Source organism: Carassius auratus, unplaced genomic scaffold (assembly GCF_003368295.1).
Source record: "Carassius auratus strain Wakin unplaced genomic scaffold, ASM336829v1 scaf_tig00030555, whole genome shotgun sequence".
Lineage (NCBI taxonomy): Eukaryota > Metazoa > Chordata > Actinopteri > Cypriniformes > Cyprinidae > Carassius > Carassius auratus.
This window is the reverse complement of record NW_020525863.1, coordinates 56024-76619: the sequence shown is the minus strand read 5'-3', so window position 1 is coordinate 76619 and position 20596 is coordinate 56024.

The window sequence follows — 20596 nt, the reverse complement described above, 5'->3', positions numbered from 1 at the left end:
TGCTAATCATTATTATTTTGTATATAATATTCATACCATTGGTACCCAATGTGGAGGCGGGTTGGGGTGTAGAGGGTGTTTACCCTTAGCAGAGTCTGTAAATCTAATTCTTTGGCTTAATGGTTCTGATTTCGTTGTTGAAGTTCAAAATTGCACTCATACGGTCCATTGCAAAGATATATGGACACTCCAGCTCGCCCTAAGCCTGCCATCAAACCCTCCACTTCCCTGGACATCGGGATCATCTTTTCTGCCTTTCTGCTTTTCTGTCTCAGACTCCAACCCAGTTGTTAACCCAGAACCCATTCCTAAAAAACGGGCCAGAGAAAAAGCAGAGAAAGTCTAAGCATTCAGCAATTACTCAAGTTCCCAAGCTTGTCCTAGGATTGACTTCAGTTCCAGAATCTATTTCAGAGTCCTTTATGAGTCTGCTCCAGTCCCAGAGTTCAGAGTCCGATCCAGTTTCAGAGTTCTGAATCGAGTCTGTTCTAGTCCCGGAGTTTGAATAGGAACTCACTCTAATCCCCGAATCTTCCTGAGAGCCTACTCTCACTAATAAATTCCTAGTGAGATTCCTAAGTTTATCTTCAGTACAAGAATTTCATCCAGACCATGCACCCATCTCAGAACACAGCTCAAGATCAGTTCAAGCATCTGACCAGAGTGGAGAGATGGCTCTACTTCCTGACCAGAGTCAAGAGAAGGCTGTAGCCCCCAACCAGTGGCAAGAGAAGGCTTATGTTCCTGAGTTTAGCTCAGAGAGGGCTCCAGTCCCGAGTTTCGCCCAGAGAGGGCTCCTGTTCCCGAGTTAGGCCAAAAGAGAGCTTCTGTTCCAGAGTCTAGCCCAAATATGGCTCTAGTACCCAAGTCTAGCCTAGAGAGGGCTCCTTTTCCCAAGTTTAGCCCAGAGAGGGCTCCTGATCCAGTGTTCAGCCCAGAGAGGGCTCCTGTTCCCGAGTTTAGCCCAGAGAGTGCTTCTGTTCCTGAATTCACCCCAGAGAGGGCTTTTGTTCCCGAGTTTAGCCCAGAGAGTGCTTCTGTTCCTGAATTTAGCCCAGAGAGGGCTCTTGTTCCTGAGTTTAGCCCAGAGAGTGCTTCTGTTCCTGAATTCACCCCAGAGAGGGCTTTTGTTCCCGAGTTTAGCCCAGAGAGTGCTTCTGTTCCTGAATTCACCCCAGAGAGGGCTTTTGTTCCTGAGTTTAGCCCAGAGAGTGCTTCTGTTCCTGAATTTAGCCCAGAGAGGGCTCTTGTTCCTGAGTTTAGCCCAGAGAGTGCTTCTGTTCCTGAATTCACCCCAGAGAGGGCTCTTGTTCCTGAGTTTAGCCCAGAGAGGGCTCCTGTTCCCGAGTTTAGCCCAGAGAGTGCCCCTGTTCCCGAGTTTAGCCCAGAGGGTGCTTCTGTTCCTGAATTCACCCCAGAGAGGGCTTTTGTTCCTGAGTTTAGCCCAGAGAGTGCTTCTGTTCCTGAATTTAGCCCAGAGAGGGCTCTTGTTCCTGAGTTTAGCCCAGAGAGTGCTTCTGTTCCTGAATTCACCCCAGAGAGGGCTCTTGTTCCCGAGTTTAGCCCAGAGAGTGCCCCTGTTCCCGAGTTTAGCCCAGAGAGTGCCCCTGTTCCCGAGTTTAGCCCAGAGAGTGCTTCTGTTCCTAAATTCACCCCAGAGAGGGCTCCTGTTCCAGTGTTCAGCCCAGAGAGGGCTCCTGTTCCCGAGTTTAGCCCGGAGAGGGCTCCTGTTCCTGAATTCACCCCAGAGAGGGCTCTTGTTCCTGAATTCACCCCAGAGAGGGCTCCTGTTCCTGAGTTTAGCCCAGAGCGGGCTCCTTATCCTGAATTCACCCCAGAGAGGGCTCCTGTTCCTGAGTTTAGCCCAGAGCGGGCTCCTTATCCTGAATTCACCCCAGAGAGGGCTCTTGTTCCTGAATTCACCCCAGAGAGGGCTCCTGTTCCCGAGTTTAGCCAAGAGAGTGCTTCTGTTCCTGAATTCACCCCAGAGAGAGCTTCTGATCCCAAGTTTGGCACAGAGAAGACCAGTGCAAGTTCCAGCTCCTGACCAGAATCCAGTGCAGGCAAAAGTGGATGCCATTGTGTTAATGAGTTTTATAATCTTGCACATGTTTTAACTTTCAATCCAGTGCTACTGTTTACTTAAGTTTAATGAATGATTTAGATAGAAATCCGTTCTACTCATGTTTAATGTTTCTCTCTTTTTTTTCATGAAGGAGGTCCAGTTTTGTTTAAAGCAACGTGTGTAGACTGTACGATGAGGACACCAGTTGACTCGTACGCTAAAACGCACGTTACTATAAATGAATAAAATGTCATTAGCATGCGCTAGTGGTAAACAAAAAGTGCCTGATAAATCACACTTTAACGGTTGTATTTTTTATATATGTTTTATGTGAAAAAAGTGGAAGCAGCGAAAGAGGAAGGGATAATAGCTTGAGGTAAGCATTTTTAGTTTTTAGCGCCATGTCACATTGTATTTTATTTTGCATTTTTATTGGTTCAGAGTTTCAGAGTTCTGAATCGAGTCTGTTCTAGTCCCGGAGTTTGAATAGGAACTCACTCTAATCCCCGAATCTTCCTGAGAGCCTACTCTCACTAATAAATTCCTAGTGAGATTCCTAAGTTTATCTTCAGTACAAGAATTTCATCCAGACCATGCACCCATCTCAGAACACAGCTCAAGATCAGTTCAAGCATCTGACCAGAGTGGAGAGATGGCTCTACTTCCTGACCAGAGTCAAGAGAAGGCTGTAGCCCCCAACCAGTGGCAAGAGAAGGCTTATGTTCCTGAGTTTAGCTCAGAGAGGGCTCCAGTCCCGAGTTTCGCCCAGAGAGGGCTCCTGTTCCCGAGTTAGGCCAAAAGAGAGCTTCTGTTCCAGAGTCTAGCCCAAATATGGCTCTAGTACCCAAGTCTAGCCTAGAGAGGGCTCCTTTTCCCAAGTTTAGCCCAGAGAGGGCTCCTGATCCAGTGTTCAGCCCAGAGAGGGCTCCTGTTCCCGAGTTTAGCCCAGAGAGTGCTTCTGTTCCTGAATTCACCCCAGAGAGGGCTTTTGTTCCCGAGTTTAGCCCAGAGAGTGCTTCTGTTCCTGAATTTAGCCCAGAGAGGGCTCTTGTTCCTGAGTTTAGCCCAGAGAGTGCTTCTGTTCCTGAATTCACCCCAGAGAGGGCTTTTGTTCCCGAGTTTAGCCCAGAGAGTGCTTCTGTTCCTGAATTCACCCCAGAGAGGGCTTTTGTTCCTGAGTTTAGCCCAGAGAGTGCTTCTGTTCCTGAATTTAGCCCAGAGAGGGCTCTTGTTCCTGAGTTTAGCCCAGAGAGTGCTTCTGTTCCTGAATTCACCCCAGAGAGGGCTCTTGTTCCTGAGTTTAGCCCAGAGAGGGCTCCTGTTCCCGAGTTTAGCCCAGAGAGTGCCCCTGTTCCCGAGTTTAGCCCAGAGGGTGCTTCTGTTCCTGAATTCACCCCAGAGAGGGCTTTTGTTCCTGAGTTTAGCCCAGAGAGTGCTTCTGTTCCTGAATTTAGCCCAGAGAGGGCTCTTGTTCCTGAGTTTAGCCCAGAGAGTGCTTCTGTTCCTGAATTCACCCCAGAGAGGGCTCTTGTTCCCGAGTTTAGCCCAGAGAGTGCCCCTGTTCCCGAGTTTAGCCCAGAGAGTGCCCCTGTTCCCGAGTTTAGCCCAGAGAGTGCTTCTGTTCCTAAATTCACCCCAGAGAGGGCTCCTGTTCCAGTGTTCAGCCCAGAGAGGGCTCCTGTTCCCGAGTTTAGCCCGGAGAGGGCTCCTGTTCCTGAATTCACCCCAGAGAGGGCTCTTGTTCCTGAATTCACCCCAGAGAGGGCTCCTGTTCCTGAGTTTAGCCCAGAGCGGGCTCCTTATCCTGAATTCACCCCAGAGAGGGCTCCTGTTCCTGAGTTTAGCCCAGAGCGGGCTCCTTATCCTGAATTCACCCCAGAGAGGGCTCTTGTTCCTGAATTCACCCCAGAGAGGGCTCCTGTTCCCGAGTTTAGCCAAGAGAGTGCTTCTGTTCCTGAATTCACCCCAGAGAGAGCTTCTGATCCCAAGTTTGGCACAGAGAAGACCAGTGCAAGTTCCAGCTCCTGACCAGAATCCAGTGCAGGCAAAAGTGGATGCCATTGTGTTAATGAGTTTTATAATCTTGCACATGTTTTAACTTTCAATCCAGTGCTACTGTTTACTTAAGTTTAATGAATGATTTAGATAGAAATCCGTTCTACTCATGTTTAATGTTTCTCTCTTTTTTTTCATGAAGGAGGTCCAGTTTTGTTTAAAGCAACGTGTGTAGACTGTACGATGAGGACACCAGTTGACTCGTACGCTAAAACGCACGTTACTATAAATGAATAAAATGTCATTAGCATGCGCTAGTGGTAAACAAAAAGTGCCTGATAAATCACACTTTAACGGTTGTATTTTTTATATATGTTTTATGTGAAAAAAGTGGAAGCAGCGAAAGAGGAAGGGATAATAGCTTGAGGTAAGCATTTTTAGTTTTTAGCGCCATGTCACATTGTATTTTATTTTGCATTTTTATTGGTTCAGAGTTTCAGAGTTCTGAATCGAGTCTGTTCTAGTCCCGGAGTTTGAATAGGAACTCACTCTAATCCCCGAATCTTCCTGAGAGCCTACTCTCACTAATAAATTCCTAGTGAGATTCCTAAGTTTATCTTCAGTACAAGAATTTCATCCAGACCATGCACCCATCTCAGAACACAGCTCAAGATCAGTTCAAGCATCTGACCAGAGTGTAGAGATGGCTCTACTTCCTGACCAGAGTCAAGAGAAGGCTGTAGCCCCCAACCAGTGGCAAGAGAAGGCTTATGTTCCTGAGTTTAGCTCAGAGAGGGCTCCAGTCCCGAGTTTCGCCCAGAGAGGGCTCCTGTTCCCGAGTTAGGCCAAAAGAGAGCTTCTGTTCCAGAGTCTAGCCCAAATATGGCTCTAGTACCCAAGTCTAGCCTAGAGAGGGCTCCTTTTCCCAAGTTTAGCCCAGAGAGGGCTCCTGATCCAGTGTTCAGCCCAGAGAGGGCTCCTGTTCCCGAGTTTAGCCCAGAGAGTGCTTCTGTTCCTGAATTCACCCCAGAGAGGGCTTTTGTTCCCGAGTTTAGCCCAGAGAGTGCTTCTGTTCCTGAATTTAGCCCAGAGAGGGCTCTTGTTCCTGAGTTTAGCCCAGAGAGTGCTTCTGTTCCTGAATTCACCCCAGAGAGGGCTTTTGTTCCCGAGTTTAGCCCAGAGAGTGCTTCTGTTCCTGAATTCACCCCAGAGAGGGCTTTTGTTCCTGAGTTTAGCCCAGAGAGTGCTTCTGTTCCTGAATTTAGCCCAGAGAGGGCTCTTGTTCCTGAGTTTAGCCCAGAGAGTGCTTCTGTTCTTGAATTCACCCCAGAGAGGGCTCTTGTTCCTGAGTTTAGCCCAGAGAGGGCTCCTGTTCCCGAGTTTAGCCCAGAGAGTGCCCCTGTTCCCGAGTTTAGCCCAGAGAGTGCTTCTGTTCCTGAATTCACCCCAGAGAGGTCTTTTGTTCCTGAGTTTAGCCCAGAGAGTGCTTCTGTTCCTGAATTTAGCCCAGAGAGGGCTCTTGTTCCTGAGTTTAGCCCAGAGAGTGCTTCTGTTCCTGAATTCACCCCAGAGAGGGCTCTTGTTCCTGAGTTTAGCCCAGAGAGGGCTCCTGTTCCCGAGTTTAGCCCAGAGAGTGCCCCTGTTCCCGAGTTTAGCCCAGAGAGTGCCCCTGTTCCCGAGTTTAGCCCAGAGAGTGCTTCTGTTCCTAAATTCACCCCAGAGAGGGCTCCTGTTCCAGTGTTCAGCCCAGAGAGGGCTCCTGTTCCCGAGTTTAGCCCAGAGAGGGCTCCTGTTCCTGAATTCACCCCAGAGAGGGCTCTTGTTCCTGAATTCACCCCAGAGAGGGCTCCTGTTCCTGAGTTTAGCCCAGAGCGGGCTCCTTATCCTGAATTCACCCCAGAGAGGGCTCTTGTTCCTGAATTCACCCCAGAGAGGGCTCCTGTTCCTGAGTTTAGCCAAGAGAGTGCTTCTGTTCCTGAATTCACCCCAGAGAGAGCTTCTGATCCCAAGTTTGGCACAGAGAAGACCAGTGCAAGTTCCAGCTCCTGACCAGAATCCAGTGCAGGCAAAAGTGGATGCCATTGTGTTAATGAGTTTTATAATCTTGCACATGTTTTCACTTTCAATCCAGTGCTACTGTTTACTTAAGTTTAATGAATGATTTAGATAGAAATCCGTTCTACTCATGTTTAATGTTTCTCTCTTTTTTTCATGAAGGAGGTCCAGTTTTGTTTAAAGCAACGTGTGTAGACTGTACGATGAGGACACCAGTTGACTCGTACGCTAAAACGCACGTTACTATAAATGAATAAAATGTCATTAGCATGCGCTAGTGGTAAACAAAAAGTGCCTGATAAATCACACTTTAACGGTTGTATTTTTTATATATGTTTTATGTGAAAAAAGTGGAAGCAGCGAAAGAGGAAGGGATAATAGCTTGAGGTAAGCATTTTTAGTTTTTAGCGCCATGTCACATTGTATTTTATTTTGCATTTTTATTGGTTCGTCAGTAAATGTTAATCGTATCAGTAAACACACTATGCTATGATCATGCTGTATCATAGGCTGATAGTCATTAGATAGCCACAATCACAGAAATCACAATGATTGTTTCACGATGCCATTCTTTTGTCTGGGAGAGCCGAAAGTCATGCAGTGTGTTTAGGGCTGAACATCTCCCAGCCTTACTGTATACCACATGTTCCTCTGACCCTTGGTTTGCATCTTACTTGTCTGCAGTGCCAACTTTAATTTCCCTCCGTGCAATAATTTTGTACTTTAATGAGCATTAATTTTCATTAGGCACCTGTCTGCATTTGACAAGAGACAATATGTTGTTCTCAGTCAATCAGTCAGTCTGCCAGATGGGTGAGTAGGAAGACAAGCATGATTTCTAGGCATTTTTTTCTAGTCTAATTTAGTTTTCTAAATAATATATGCTTGCAGTCAATGCTTTGTCAACTGCCTGTCTTCTGCAGCCAGAAAAATAACTCTTCTCCTTATATATATCTTAGTCTTGTTTTACTGTTTATATCAGCACCAAAGTGCCTCATTTATAAAAGACTGGCCAGGTTATGTAATAAAAAATTTGTGTTCATGTTATGGAGGTGGAAAGGCCAACCCCTAAATATCAGTTATATAAAACAAGCCTTTTAGAAATCTTCTCCTCTTTTATTTACAACACTTCCCTAGTCTGCTGAAAATGTAACACTATAACAAAGACAAAAAAATGCATCTTCATTCAAAAAGTTAATTTTGTACACTGCAAGTTCGTAAAAAAAAAAAAGTAGACTTAGTAAATCGTTGTTGGTGTAATCTGTTGTAGTTACTTTTAAGTATCAATGCTCTCAGGAATGTTGTGTGAGGGTGAGACAGCAACTTTCTGTTGGTCAACGTAGTGGATCCATAAAAAACTTGAACCCATTGTGAAACTTGCATTGTGACATTTTTTGAACTTCAATCTAAATTTCTATATGGAATTTCTATGTAAGAAATTCCATATTTCTATGAAGACGATTTCTGCCATGAAAGGGCAATGCTTAGGTAAGTCATAATTATGAGATGAAAAGTCAAAATTATGACTTTAAATTTTGTAATTATGATATACTAAAAGCCAAGTCAAAATTTTTAATAGCTTTTCCACTTTTGAAAACTGTCAAGACTTGGTATATAACAGCTCCTGACCATCTGTAACTGCCTCTATCTGATGCTTCTGGGACTCATTTGTTCCCCTCAAACAAACACTGCTCATATAGCATGTGTCGGAAAGCGAGAGACTTTCAACCGGGGTGGATTTTGAACGCGGCTGCTGTTTAGTCTGAAAATCAAAGCTGTCTGGTAGAAGAGAAGCACTCTGAGACCTGTCTGATCTTCACAAGCATGCACATGTCCACTTCAAAGCTGAAGGCAGGAAAAAGAGCACATGTCTCCACTGGCATAGCAGAGAGATACAAATGAATACAAGACTAAATCACTATTCATATAATTCTAAATGCAGTCCACAATATAAATTTTAAGGCATAAATCAACTAATTGATAGCATAATAAGACCCATACATGACACACTGAATATATGAATACACATATCCATACGTAAGCTTATGTTGCACTACTGCTTAATGTCAGGACCTACAAAAAACAAACAAACAAAAAAAAAACTCTTAATTAGGTGATTTAAAATAAGCTGATGATCCTGACGAGTATTCAGAAGGCACAAGAGGAATATAGTTTGAACGTAGCTTAATATATTTGAACATTGTCATACTCCAGTATGCGAGAGAGAGACTCCGCCCCACTCATTGAAAGGATGCACCACAGGGCTGGAAGAGTTGATTGCCTATTGAAGAGATTCATGTAAAGCATTTACAAGAGCAAGTGAGGGCTTTTCTTTCTCTTAGAGTGGCAGAAAGGGAGGGAAAGAGAATGAGTGAGAAGCACTGAACATAGCGTCTATTTAAAAGACGACTGCCCTTGACCTGTTTCTGATATTCTTTTATGTGTCTGGGCTGAGAAAATTGCCCACTTTTCACTCTCCAAATCTCCAGGAGTTGTCTATTTTTTATCTTGTTTCAAATTATGATAAGTTATGGGATACATTATGACATAATTATGAGATGACATACATGATTTTTAAGTATGAGACACTAAGTAAACATGATTCTATAGATAGTATTTGCCTCTCTACCTCAAAATTCTGTATACCATAGTTACATTTAAAACATGAAATATAATTTTGACTTCCTCTCATAATTGACTTTTTGCCATAATTTAGCCTTTTTATCTCATAATAGACTTGTTTCATAATTTTGTTTTTTATCTCATGATCATGACTTAGTATATCATAATTTTGACTTCTGATGTCATAATTACATCATATAAAGTCTTATTAGTATGAACATTTCAGGTAGATTTTGTTATCTCATTTTTTACTCATTTAAAAGTTTTAAGTTAAAGGCACGTTCATACCAATAATTACTAATTGATAGCACAAAATCAGTATACTATACTATATTAATTGATAGCACTACACATGCTGTAACACTGTACATGATGTACTTAATTTATAAATACTGATAGACTACTTTGCATATTGCAAATGCTTATTCATATATTCATACATCAGTTTATATTGTACTGCTAAGAAAATGTCTTTTAATTGGTAAGAGATTTATGATTAGCTAATATGAAGATGTTTTCATCAAATGGTTTTAAAGAAGAAGTATTTTTGTCTTCATTAAAAAGGTTTACACTAAAAAATGAATCATTTTGTGAAAGTGTCATGGTCTTGTCATGATCCTGTCTCTATCTCTCTCTTCTTCTCCCTCTGTCTCCCCCTGCTGGTTTTTCCCCTCCTGTCTCCCTCGCTCTTCGCTTCTGTGTCACAGCTGTCTTCACTTCTCATTAAGATAATTCCCCCTCCACCTGGTTCTCATCTTGCCTTGTTATTTGGGCTACTTCTACCCTCTCGTTCCCGTGTCTCATTGTCAGATTGTTACTTCCGTATGAAGCTGTGGCCTTTGGCGTCCGTGTTAGCTGTTGGTCTCGTCCTGTCCTGTCTAGTCGGGGTGAAGTTAGTTGTCTACTATCGTTACCTGTACATCTCTGTGCTCACCCATTATACCCCACAGAACCTTACCTGCTGTTCTTCGCCGCGACCGCTCCGCACTGCGAGCTCCGATCCCCGGCTCTCCCCTGAGCCCAGTCAAAGCCTCCATCTCGCCAGCCTTCTGGTTGTTCCTGCCACGGAGGTTTCCTGTGTTAGTTTAACCCAGCCTTCGGGTCTTCCTAAGTTTTCATCTTTGTACTCCTTAGTTGGATTTTCCTGTGGCTTTCCTTTGTTGGATTAAAGACTGTCATTTTGCCCTCGCATTTGAGTCCTCTCTCTTCAATATTCATCACAGAACAATCTGACCATATGATGGACTCAGCGAGTGGCAGCCCGTTCCAGACCGCCGTCGAGCACCAGGGCGTCCTCCTCGGGAGGCATGAGGAGGACATCTCCGCTACCCGACACGCCGTCGGTTCTTTGGCCGCCCAAATGTCCGAGCTTTCCAGCCAGGTCCACAACCTCCGCCTCCAGCCCTCCGCCTCTTATTCTCCTCCTGGTCAGACGGAGCCTCGGATAAACAATCCTCCGGTCTATTCGGGTGAGCCAACTCAGTGCCGCGCTTTCCTTACCCAGTGTGAGGTGGTATTCTCGCTCCAGCCCGCTACTTATGCTAAGGAGAGGGCCAAGGTGGCTTTCGTTCTTTCACTCCTCCACGGGCGGGCTCGCGAATGGGGAACGGCCAACTGGGAGACGGAGGCAGAGTGCACCTCAACCTTTGAGCGCTTCAAGGAGGAGATGATCCGGGTCTTCGACCGTTCCGCCTACGGAGAGGAGGCGTCCCGTCGGCTTTCCACACTCCGGCAGGGAAGACGATCCGTGCCGGATTTCTCCGTTGAGTTCCGGACCCTCGCTACCACCTGTGGGTGGAACCAACCCGCACTGACTGCTCGCTTCCTGGAGGGCTTGTCTCCAGAGGTGCGGGACGAGGTCCTCGTCCGTGAGATCCCCGCCCGGCTCGACGACCTTATCGACCTGGCCATCCGGGTGGAGAGACGGTTTGATCAGCGCCGTCGTGCTCACCGCCTTGAGGAGAGTCTCTTCTCGCCGCCTCGAGTCAGCCCCTTCCACTCAGAACCGGAATCCATGCAGCTGGGTGGCCTGCGTATTTCGCCTAAGGAGCGTCAGAGGAGGATCTCTAACCGCCTCTGCATGTACTGTGCTAGTGCCTCTCACTTTGTGTTTTCGTGTCCTGTAAAAGCCAACGCTCGCCAGTAGGAGGAGGGTTACTGGCGAGCGCTACCACTAAGACCATCCCTTCCACTTCCTGCACGATACTCCCAGCGCACCTCCAGTGGGCGGGGTCGTCAGCCTCCTGTGCGGCCTTGATCGACTCTGGGGCCGAGGGAAACTTTTTGGATGAGAAGTGGGCGCTCCAACAAGGTATTCCGCTCACACCGCTAAGAGACTCCACCTCTTTATTTGCCCTTGATGGCAGCGCCCTACCTAGGGTACAGAAACAGACTATCCCATTAACTCTAACCATTTCTGGCAACCACAAAGAGACAGTTTCCTTTTTTATTTTTCAGTCTCCTTTTACCCCTTTAGTACTGGGGCACCCTTGGTTAGAACTTCACAATCCACACATTGACTGGGCTAGGGGGTCTGTTTTGTCTTGGAAGTTGTCGTGTCATGTTAAGTGTTTAGCCTCGGCTGTTCCCCCCGTGTCTTCTGTTTCTGTGTTGCAGGAGGAGACGGGAGATCTGACTGGGGTTCCGGAGGAGTATCACGATTTGCGAGGGGTTTTCAGCCGTTCTCGAGCCATGTCTCTTCCGCCCCACCGTCCGTATGACTGCGCTATTGATCTCCGCCCGGGGACCACGCCCCCTCGGGGTAGGCTCTATTCTCTTTCTGCTCCCGAACGGGAGGCTTTAGAGAATTATTTATCTGAGTCTCTCAGCGCCGGCACAATCGTTCCGTCCTCGTCGCCTGCCGGCGCCGGATTCTTTTTTGTTAAGAAGAAAGACGGTTCTTTACGCCCATGCATTGATTATCGGGGGCTGAACGACATCACGATTAAGAATCGTTACCCCTTGCCACTGATGTCCTCAGCCTTCGATATCCTGCAGGGGGCAAAAGTCTTTACCAAGCTCGACCTACGTAACGCCTACCACCTCGTACGCATTCGGGAGGGGGACGAGTGGAAGACCGCCTTTAACACGCCCCTCGGCCACTTCGAGTATAGGGTCCTCCCCTTCGGATTGGTTAACGCCCCCGCTGTCTTTCAGGCTCTGATCAATGACGTCCTTCGGGATATGCTCAATTTATTCGTTTTTGTCTATCTCGATGATATTTTGATTTTTTCGCCCTCTCTCCAGGTTCATGTGCAGCACGTTCGCCGCGTTCTCCAACGTTTGCTTGAGAATCGACTCTTTGTTAAGGCCGAGAAGTGCTCCTTTCATGCTTCGTCTATAACGTTTTTAGGCTCCGTTATCTCGGCAGAGGGGATCAAGATGGACCCTACCAAGGTCCAGGCCGTGCTCGATTGGCCCGTCCCTGAGTCTCGTGTCTCGCTACAGCGCTTTCTCGGTTTTGCTAATTTTTATCGCCGCTTTATACGCAACTTCAGTCAGGTGGCCGCGCCTCTCACTGCCCTCACTTCGGTTAAGTCTCGTTTCAGTTGGTCCGGTTCTGCGCAGGAGGCGTTTGATCGGCTAAAGACCCTTTTTACGTCCGCACCCATCCTCCGCACCCCAGATAGCTCAAGACAGTTTATCGTTGAGGTCGATGCCTCCGAGGTGGGGGTGGGAGCCGTTCTTTCCCAGCGGTCAGCGTCGGATAATAAGATACACCCTTGCGCGTACTTCTCCCACCGCCTTTCCCCCGCTGAACGTAATTATGATGTCGGGAATCGAGAGCTCCTCGCCATCCGCCTGGCATTGGGTGAGTGGCGGCAGTGGTTAGAGGGATCCTCTGTTCCTTTTATTGTTTTGACGGATCATCGCAATTTAGAATACATTCGCTCCGCCAAGAGATTGAACTCGCGTCAGGCTCGCTGGGCCCTTTTCTTTACGCGTTTTGATTTTGTCATTTCATACCGTCCGGGCTCTAAGAACGGTAAACCAGATGCGTTGTCTCGACTCTTCGATCCCTCGATCGGCCGCACCCCCCGAGAGGAAATTATCCCTTCCGGTCGGGTGGTGGGGGCTACGGTCTGGGGGATCGAGAGACAGGTTAAACGCGCTCTCTCTCACGTCGCTACTCCCCGTAACTGCCCTAGGGGCAGCCTCTTTGTCCCAATTCCCACACGATTAGCGGTTCTTCAATGGGCCCATTCTTCTAGACTAGCGGTTCATCCCGGTGCTCGAGGCACTGTCGCATTTATCCGCCAGCGTTTCTGGTGGCCCTCTTTAGAACGTGATGCGCGCCGCTTTATCGCTGCCTGCTCTGTCTGTGCCCAAACCAAAGCAGGCAACTCTCCGCCTGCTGGTCTTCTCCGACCGCTACCTGTTCCCTCTCGCCCGTGGTCCCATATAGCTCTCGACTTTATCACCGGTCTTCCGCCCTCAGCCGGCAAGACTGTCATCCTGACGGTAGTCGACCGCTTCTCTAAATCGGCGCACTTCATTCCTCTTATCAAACTTCCCTCTGCGAAGGAAACGGCCCAGATTATGATTGATAATGTGTTTAAGTATCACGGGTTGCCCACCGACGTCGTGTCCGATAGGGGTCCGCAATTCGCCTCGCAGTTCTGGAAAGAATTTTGCCGTCTCATAGGGGCCACTGCTAGCCTTTCCTCGGGTTTTCACCCACAGACTAACGGCCAGGCCGAGCGAGCCAATCAGATTGTTGCCCGCATGCTCCGCAGTCTAGCCTTTCGCAATCCCTCATCTTGGGTCGAACAGCTTTCCTGGGCTGAGTATGCTCATAATTCCCTCCCCTCCTCGGCCTCTGGTATCTCTCCCTTTCAATGTTGCCTCGGCTATCAACCGCCCTTATTTTCGTCCCAAGAGACCGATTCTCACTGCCCGTCCGTTCAGACCTTTATCAGTCGCTGTAAACGAACCTGGAAGAGGGTGAGATCCGCACTTTGTCGTTCTAAGAGACGCATGTGCGTGGCTGCCAATAAATCACGTGTCAAGAGTCCTCGCTATGCCGCGGGTCAGAGGGTTTGGCTTTCTACTTCTAATTTACCCCTCCAGTCTGACTCCCGTAAACTGGCTCCCCGCTTCATCGGGCCGTTCCGCATTGTCAAGATCGTTAACCCTGTCGCCGTCAAACTCCGGTTGCCGCATAATCTTCGTCGTGTTCACCCGGTGTTTCACGTCTCCTGCATTAAACCGACCTCTCGCTCCCCCCCTCCCACGTCCTTCTCTGCCGTTCGTATCGAAGACTCCCCGGTCTACACCGTCCGCAGGATCATAGATAGGCGGCGTCGGGGTCGTGGATACCAATACTTAGTCGATTGGCAGGGGTATGGTCCTGAGGAGAGGAGTTGGGTCTCCCCTAAGGATATCCTGGACCCCTCGCTCATTGATGATTTCCTCCGGTCTCGCCAGCATTTCCCCGCTGGAGCGCCTGGAGGCGCTCTTTGAGGAGAGGGTACTGTCATGGTCTTGTCATGATCCTGTCTCTATCTCTCTCTTCTTCTCCCTCTGTCTCCCCCTGCTGGTTTTTCCCCTCCTGTCTCCCTCGCTCTTCGCTTCTGTGTCACAGCTGTCTTCACTTCTCATTAAGATAATTCCCCCTCCACCTGGTTCTCATCTTGCCTTGTTATTTGGGCTACTTCTACCCTCTCGTTCCCGTGTCTCATTGTCAGATTGTTACTTCCGTATGAAGCTGTGGCCTTTGGCGTCCGTGTTAGCTGTTGGTCTCGTCCTGTCCTGTCTAGTCGGGGTGAAGTTAGTTGTCTACTATCGTTACCTGTACATCTCTGTGCTCACCCATTATACCCCACAGAACCTTACCTGCTGTTCTTCGCCGCGACCGCTCCGCACTGCGAGCTCCGATCCCCGGCTCTCCCCTGAGCCCAGTCAAAGCCTCCATCTCGCCAGCCTTCTGGTTGTTCCTGCCACGGAGGTTTCCTGTGTTAGTTTAACCCAGCCTTCGGGTCTTCCTAAGTTTTCATCTTTGTACTCCTTAGTTGGATTTTCCTGTGGCTTTCCTTTGTTGGATTAAAGACTGTCATTTTGCCCTCGCATTTGAGTCCTCTCTCTTCAATATTCATCACAGAAAGTTTCATGTTGTTCATGTGACATGGTCAAGAGCTCAGTATACTGACCATTGATGTGTTTCCCAAAACCATAGTTGCTAACCTGTTAGCAACTTGGTTGGCAATGGGAAATTGCATTGCAACCAACAAAGTTGCTAACTAAGTTATGGTTTTGGAAAACGCACACCAGCTCGATATTATTTTTTCTCGTTAACTCTTCTAATGATCAGACACTTTTATTTGCAGAATAAATTACCAGCCAGCTGCCAATATAGGGTGTATCTCATCAGAAACAGAAAACCACTTTTCATTGAAGAAACAAAGACACATGTTTTGAAGGACATGAGTAAATTATGACAGAATGTTCATTTTTAGATTAATTTATCTTTTAACTAAATGAGGTGATGCATCTTTCTGGTAAATGTGCCGCTTTTAGAGTAATTGCCTGTGTTTGCTTAATCAGTGTTTGCTTAAAACATACAGCACAAAAACACTAAAGAGGGAATCTTTCAGTTTTTTCCTTCTCAGAAAGTTCAATAAAATTTATGTTAAATGTGCAGTTTACATCTTCACACATTCACAGTTCCATTGAACATAGTTTCCAGTTCATCTGTAAGTTCATTCATCAGAGGCTACTGAGCGTATTATAGCGCTGTGACATGAGTTTGTCCTGCTCTCCGTGTGAAAGCTCTTAATGACTGTGCCTGCCATAGGGACGTGTCCTTAATGAGCAAGTGTTTCTTAGGATATATTTACTCTCTCTCTTTCTCTACGAAATACTCCCTTGCTCAGTGTCACTTTTATTTTGTTAGTTTTCTGCGTCATACCAGCTAAGCTTATTAAAAATTAATTCTTGCAAGGGGATCAAGTTTATCACCCCATAGAGATGACCAATCAACCAATAAAGGCTTCAATCTTGAGGTTTTCTAAGGGTAGGCCAGTGCATCAGTTTTAAAGGGGTCATATAATGCCCATTTTCCACAGGTTAATATGATTCTTTAGGGTCTTAATGAAAAGTCTGTAACATAGTTTGTTTAAAAATTTCTAAATGGTAGTGTAAAAAAACAAAATTTTTTACACTGTAAAAAAACAGCTCTTTTCAAAACACGCTGGTTTGTGAAATTCTCCTTTAATGCTAATGAGCTCTGCTGACCCCGCCCCTTTCTTAAGATCTGCTTTCTGAGACTCTTTACTTTAGCCACATCCATAGTGAAACTTGCTAGTTAGCACATTATTAGGAGATTTGCAATGATTCATTTAAATAAATTATACTCACTGCTTCTGTAGGTGATGCTTGATCATGAATGATTCACGTGAACATAAACGCATTTAAGTAGATCAAGGGCGCATTCCCTTCAGATCCTCAGATGTCGGGAGTAAATGACTACTGCTATGTTCATTATTACATCCAACAACAAAACGCCTCAATCACTTAGGAGTAAAGCTTGTCTGCATCTCGGACTGATGACGGCTCACGTAGGGCGGTCTGAGGTAAGACACAAGTCCAGTCTGTGCTGAAATGTTGCTGTCAATCAAACAATCATGTGAGGGGGCTCCGACAGTGTGATGTCACACGGACTTGACTCAAGAACGAGTCCATCTTTTGTTCATTATCTGGCTCGGCTCGGTGTTCATCTTCATTTCTCTCTTCACATCAGTTCAGTCAGTGTACTGTTTGACTAAATGAATTACTCCGGGATATTGGTTTGTTTTAACTCAGAGGGAGTGTCAGTCACATTGAAAAAGTTAACTGTTTAAGTAATTTGTGGAGTAATTTATTGGAGACACCGTTTTAAATGATTCAGTTCGATTTGGTGAACTGGTTCAAGAAGATTCGGTTACGTCGAATGATTCGTTCGCGAACCGGATATCATTGAACTGTTGTGTTTTGAACTCTCTCACAACAGACACGGAAGAGAAGACAATGCTGAATAAAGTCGTAGTTTTTGCTATTTTTGGACCAAAATGTATTTTTCGGTGCTTCAAAAAATTCTAACTGACCCTCTGATGTCACATGGACTACTTTGATGATGTTTTTCTTACCTTTCTGGACATGTACAGTATACCTTACACACAGCTTCAATGGAGGGACTGACAGCTCTCGGACTAAATCTAAAATATCTCAAACTGTGTTCCGAAGATGAACGGAGGTTTTACGGGTTTGGAACAACATGAGGGTGAGTTATTAAAGCTGCAGTAGGTAACTTTTGTAAAAATATATTATTTACATATTTGTTAAACCTGTCATTATGTCCTGACAGCAGAATATGAGACAGCTAATCTGTGAAAAAATCAAGCTCCTCTGGCTCCTCCCAGTGGTCCTATTGCCATTTGCAGAAATCCATCGCTCCCGGTAAAAAATAACCAATCAGAGCTGCGGTCCGTAACTTTGTTTGTGTTCAAAATGTAGAAAAATGTATATAATAAGCGAGTAAACCATGAATTCATTTTCCAAACCGTATTTTTAGCTTGTCCTGAATCACTAGGGTGCACCTATAATAAGTGTTTATATTCGGACTATTTTAGATTGCTTCGGGGGTACCGCGGCGGAGTAACCCAGTACCTTTGTGATTCTTCATAGACATAAACAGAGAGAAGATGTTCTTCCACAAGACGCAAGCAATTCTGTTTATTAACCGATAGAGCGTCAAAAGTTACCTACCGCAGCTTTAATGACATAATTTTGATTATTGGGTGAACTAACCCTTTTACATCCAACTTTTTTGAATTCACATGTACAATTAAATGCAATAGGTAGATGTAATATGTAATTGTTAGTAATAGTAGTAGTCGAATAAAATTAATGTTAAATGTTTTTTGTTTGATATTTTATTTAAATATTAAATTATTGTTAATAAATATTACTTTGTAATGCCAATAATGTAATTTAATACGCAATTCATCCTTTTTTTATGTTCCCTGAAACATTTAGAAAAAATGACATTTGTGGCCTGGAAGTTTACAGTTGTTTTGTTTACAGAAGCATCAATGCATTATTGAGTTAATAACGGTGCTGAAAATACTTTTCCTGTCTTGAAACTGAAATGAGGCTTTTACTCTGTGTCAAATAGAAAAACCCAGTTCTGCAGCCTTTTGAAAACTGCAGACAGCCAATTACTCTGGTTGCAAAGATTGTGTAATTGCCATAAATTCTTACAAGGAAAATGCCACATTCATGCGAGAGACTCCTACTGCTGACAACAGTGTTTGCTGAGGCAAATGTTAAATTAAAGGGTTAGTTCAACCAAAAATTAAAATTAGCCATTGTTTTACTCACCCTCAAGGCACCCTATGTGTATATAACTTTCTTCTTTCATACGAATCCAATTCGATTTATATTCAAAATGATCCTTTCTCTTCCAATCTTTATAATGGGAGTAGGCAGGTGTTTTCTTTTTTTTTTTTCAATAGTCCAAAAGACGTCAAATAAAGTGCACACATCCATAATAAAACATGCTTCACATGGCTCCTGGCCTGGAGGTGAATAAAGGCCTTTGTTTGCAGGAGCAAAGCAGTTTCCTTATTAGCAGGTTGTCTTCCCCTGGAGCAGTCTCGGGATGTAATGCTGAAAAATGCAATTGAACGGGTCTCCATTGACAGGCAGCCTCTCCAATCAACACAGCATCCTTCTTATCCCTATTTTGCTATTTTAAAAGATAGGTTGGATCGAGTGATCCAAGGCAAGACAAGATACAACTCAGTTGTTTGTACCTAAAAGCCGTTGGGAAATGCTTTTCCAGCCAGCTCATTGTAATCCAATGGCAGGCCATTTGGGACAGGCAGCAATGTAAACCGTGTAATGACACAATTCTTTTGGCCAGGCATTCACAAGAATGTGCACAGGTGGTGTGCGGCATGTCATGAATGTCAATTAGTGAATCCCCCGGTCTCCCCAAAAGCGCTGTTGTGCCCTCTTCGTCTCATGCAGGTTCCCTCCTAGAAAACTGGTATGTACAGGGGCATCGCATTGCATTAGATCAAGTGGATTATGCAACACGATAACCCGGAGGCAGTTTTTTATTTAGTTCAATATTTTTTTTCTATTTCTATTTAAGGATATTTTACTAAATATTAACATCGATGTAAGCAAAATAATCGGTCAGTCCACTTTGGCGAATTCTCTCATCAGAAACAACAAAATGCAAATGTACATGCAACGTAAATAAGAGATTAATTCATCATATACTGCAGGCAACATCACTGATTATAACTTACAATTTGTGAGTTACAGTAATTTATAGTTTGCTTACAGTCATGCTAGACTGAATTCAGTGATAATCTTTGATAATGTAAAAGCATTTTACATGATATTCTGTCATTGTGAAGGGGAGAAATAGGGATGTGCGGCGTGAGGCACCCAAGAAAAATACAACTGCTTTAGGCTATATTTATGGTCAGTTTAATAAATAATTAATCACAAAACTATCACAAAAATTAAGTATCTTGGCGATGGAAAATCTCGGACCGGGCTGCAGCACCCTCACACCCCTAGCTCCTACAGCCATGTATGTCATGTACATTACATGAGCTTTACAAATTGTCAGGCTTGGTAGGAGGGGCCTTCGGATAGTGAAAACAAAATTGTAATTGAAAACTCCAAACATATAACTCTAAATAACTTGCCGAGTGGCAAGGACCCTTCGAAGTCACACTGTGAGTGGGAGACCTCAATTATGAGGTAAATCAGACGGACAGGAGCGGGTCACATCAAATCTACCATCTCAACCTCCTAAAAAAGCCAGGCATGGTAGTGTGCAGCCGGCTGTATCATTTGCCAGAACAAAAAAAGAAAGTGGTTCAGTCTGATTTAGAAGTGATATTAGAGATGGTAGTAGTGAAAGAATCCCACATTGATTGGCCGAGCCCGATAGTCTTGGTACCTAAAACGGACGATTCTGTGTGGATTACCGTAAGGTGAATGCAGTTTCGAAATTCGACACCTATTCATTTCTGCAGGTTGATGAATGACTTGAGTGGCTGGGTACAGCTCATTTTTAGGGTGTACTCACACTAGCCAGTTTGATCCGTGCCCGAGTGCGTTTGACCACCAAAGCGCGGTTCGTTTGACTAGTGTGAGTGCTCCGAACCGTGCCCGGGCGCGGCTCGATTGGCCGCCCCTGGCCCGCTTGGAAGAGGTGGGCCAGGGCACCGTTCAGCTGGACTCGGGCACGGTTCGCATGCAGTGTGAGCGCTAACCATGCCGGAGCACTGAAAAGGACGCGTTGCGTCACGGTTTTGCGACGCTCCAAAACCAACATGGCAGGGAAAGGGTCGCTTTGGTCTACGGCAGAGGTGCAAAACGCATAAAAACTGCAAAGTCCTTGCTGCACTTCAGCTGGTACCTTGCAAACATCCTCATATGAGCAGCACGATTACGTGAAAATTTTCGCGCCACTAAGGTGACACATCTGTTTAACAACAGGCTGTGAGAGGGCTGACCAAACGCACAAAATGATCCACAAAGAAAACAGAGCGATGGACTCCATTGTGTTCAGAGAGCGCCGCTCTTCCGGTTTATCCCGAAACCGTCGCACCATAATGACGTAAGCGTGCTCCAGCACGAATGCTGAAACCCTATTTATGTGAGTGCAGGCCAGAGGGGAAGTGAGGAGGGGGGACAATCGTACTCGGGCCCGGTTCATGGCAACCGTGCCTAGTGTGAGTACACCCTTACCTGACACTAGACTTCCCTGGCAGATCTCCTTATCGCCCTTATCCAAAGAAAATAATTTGTTATGCTGCTCTTTGGGTTGTTCAGGGCACCGGCCACCTTTCAGCA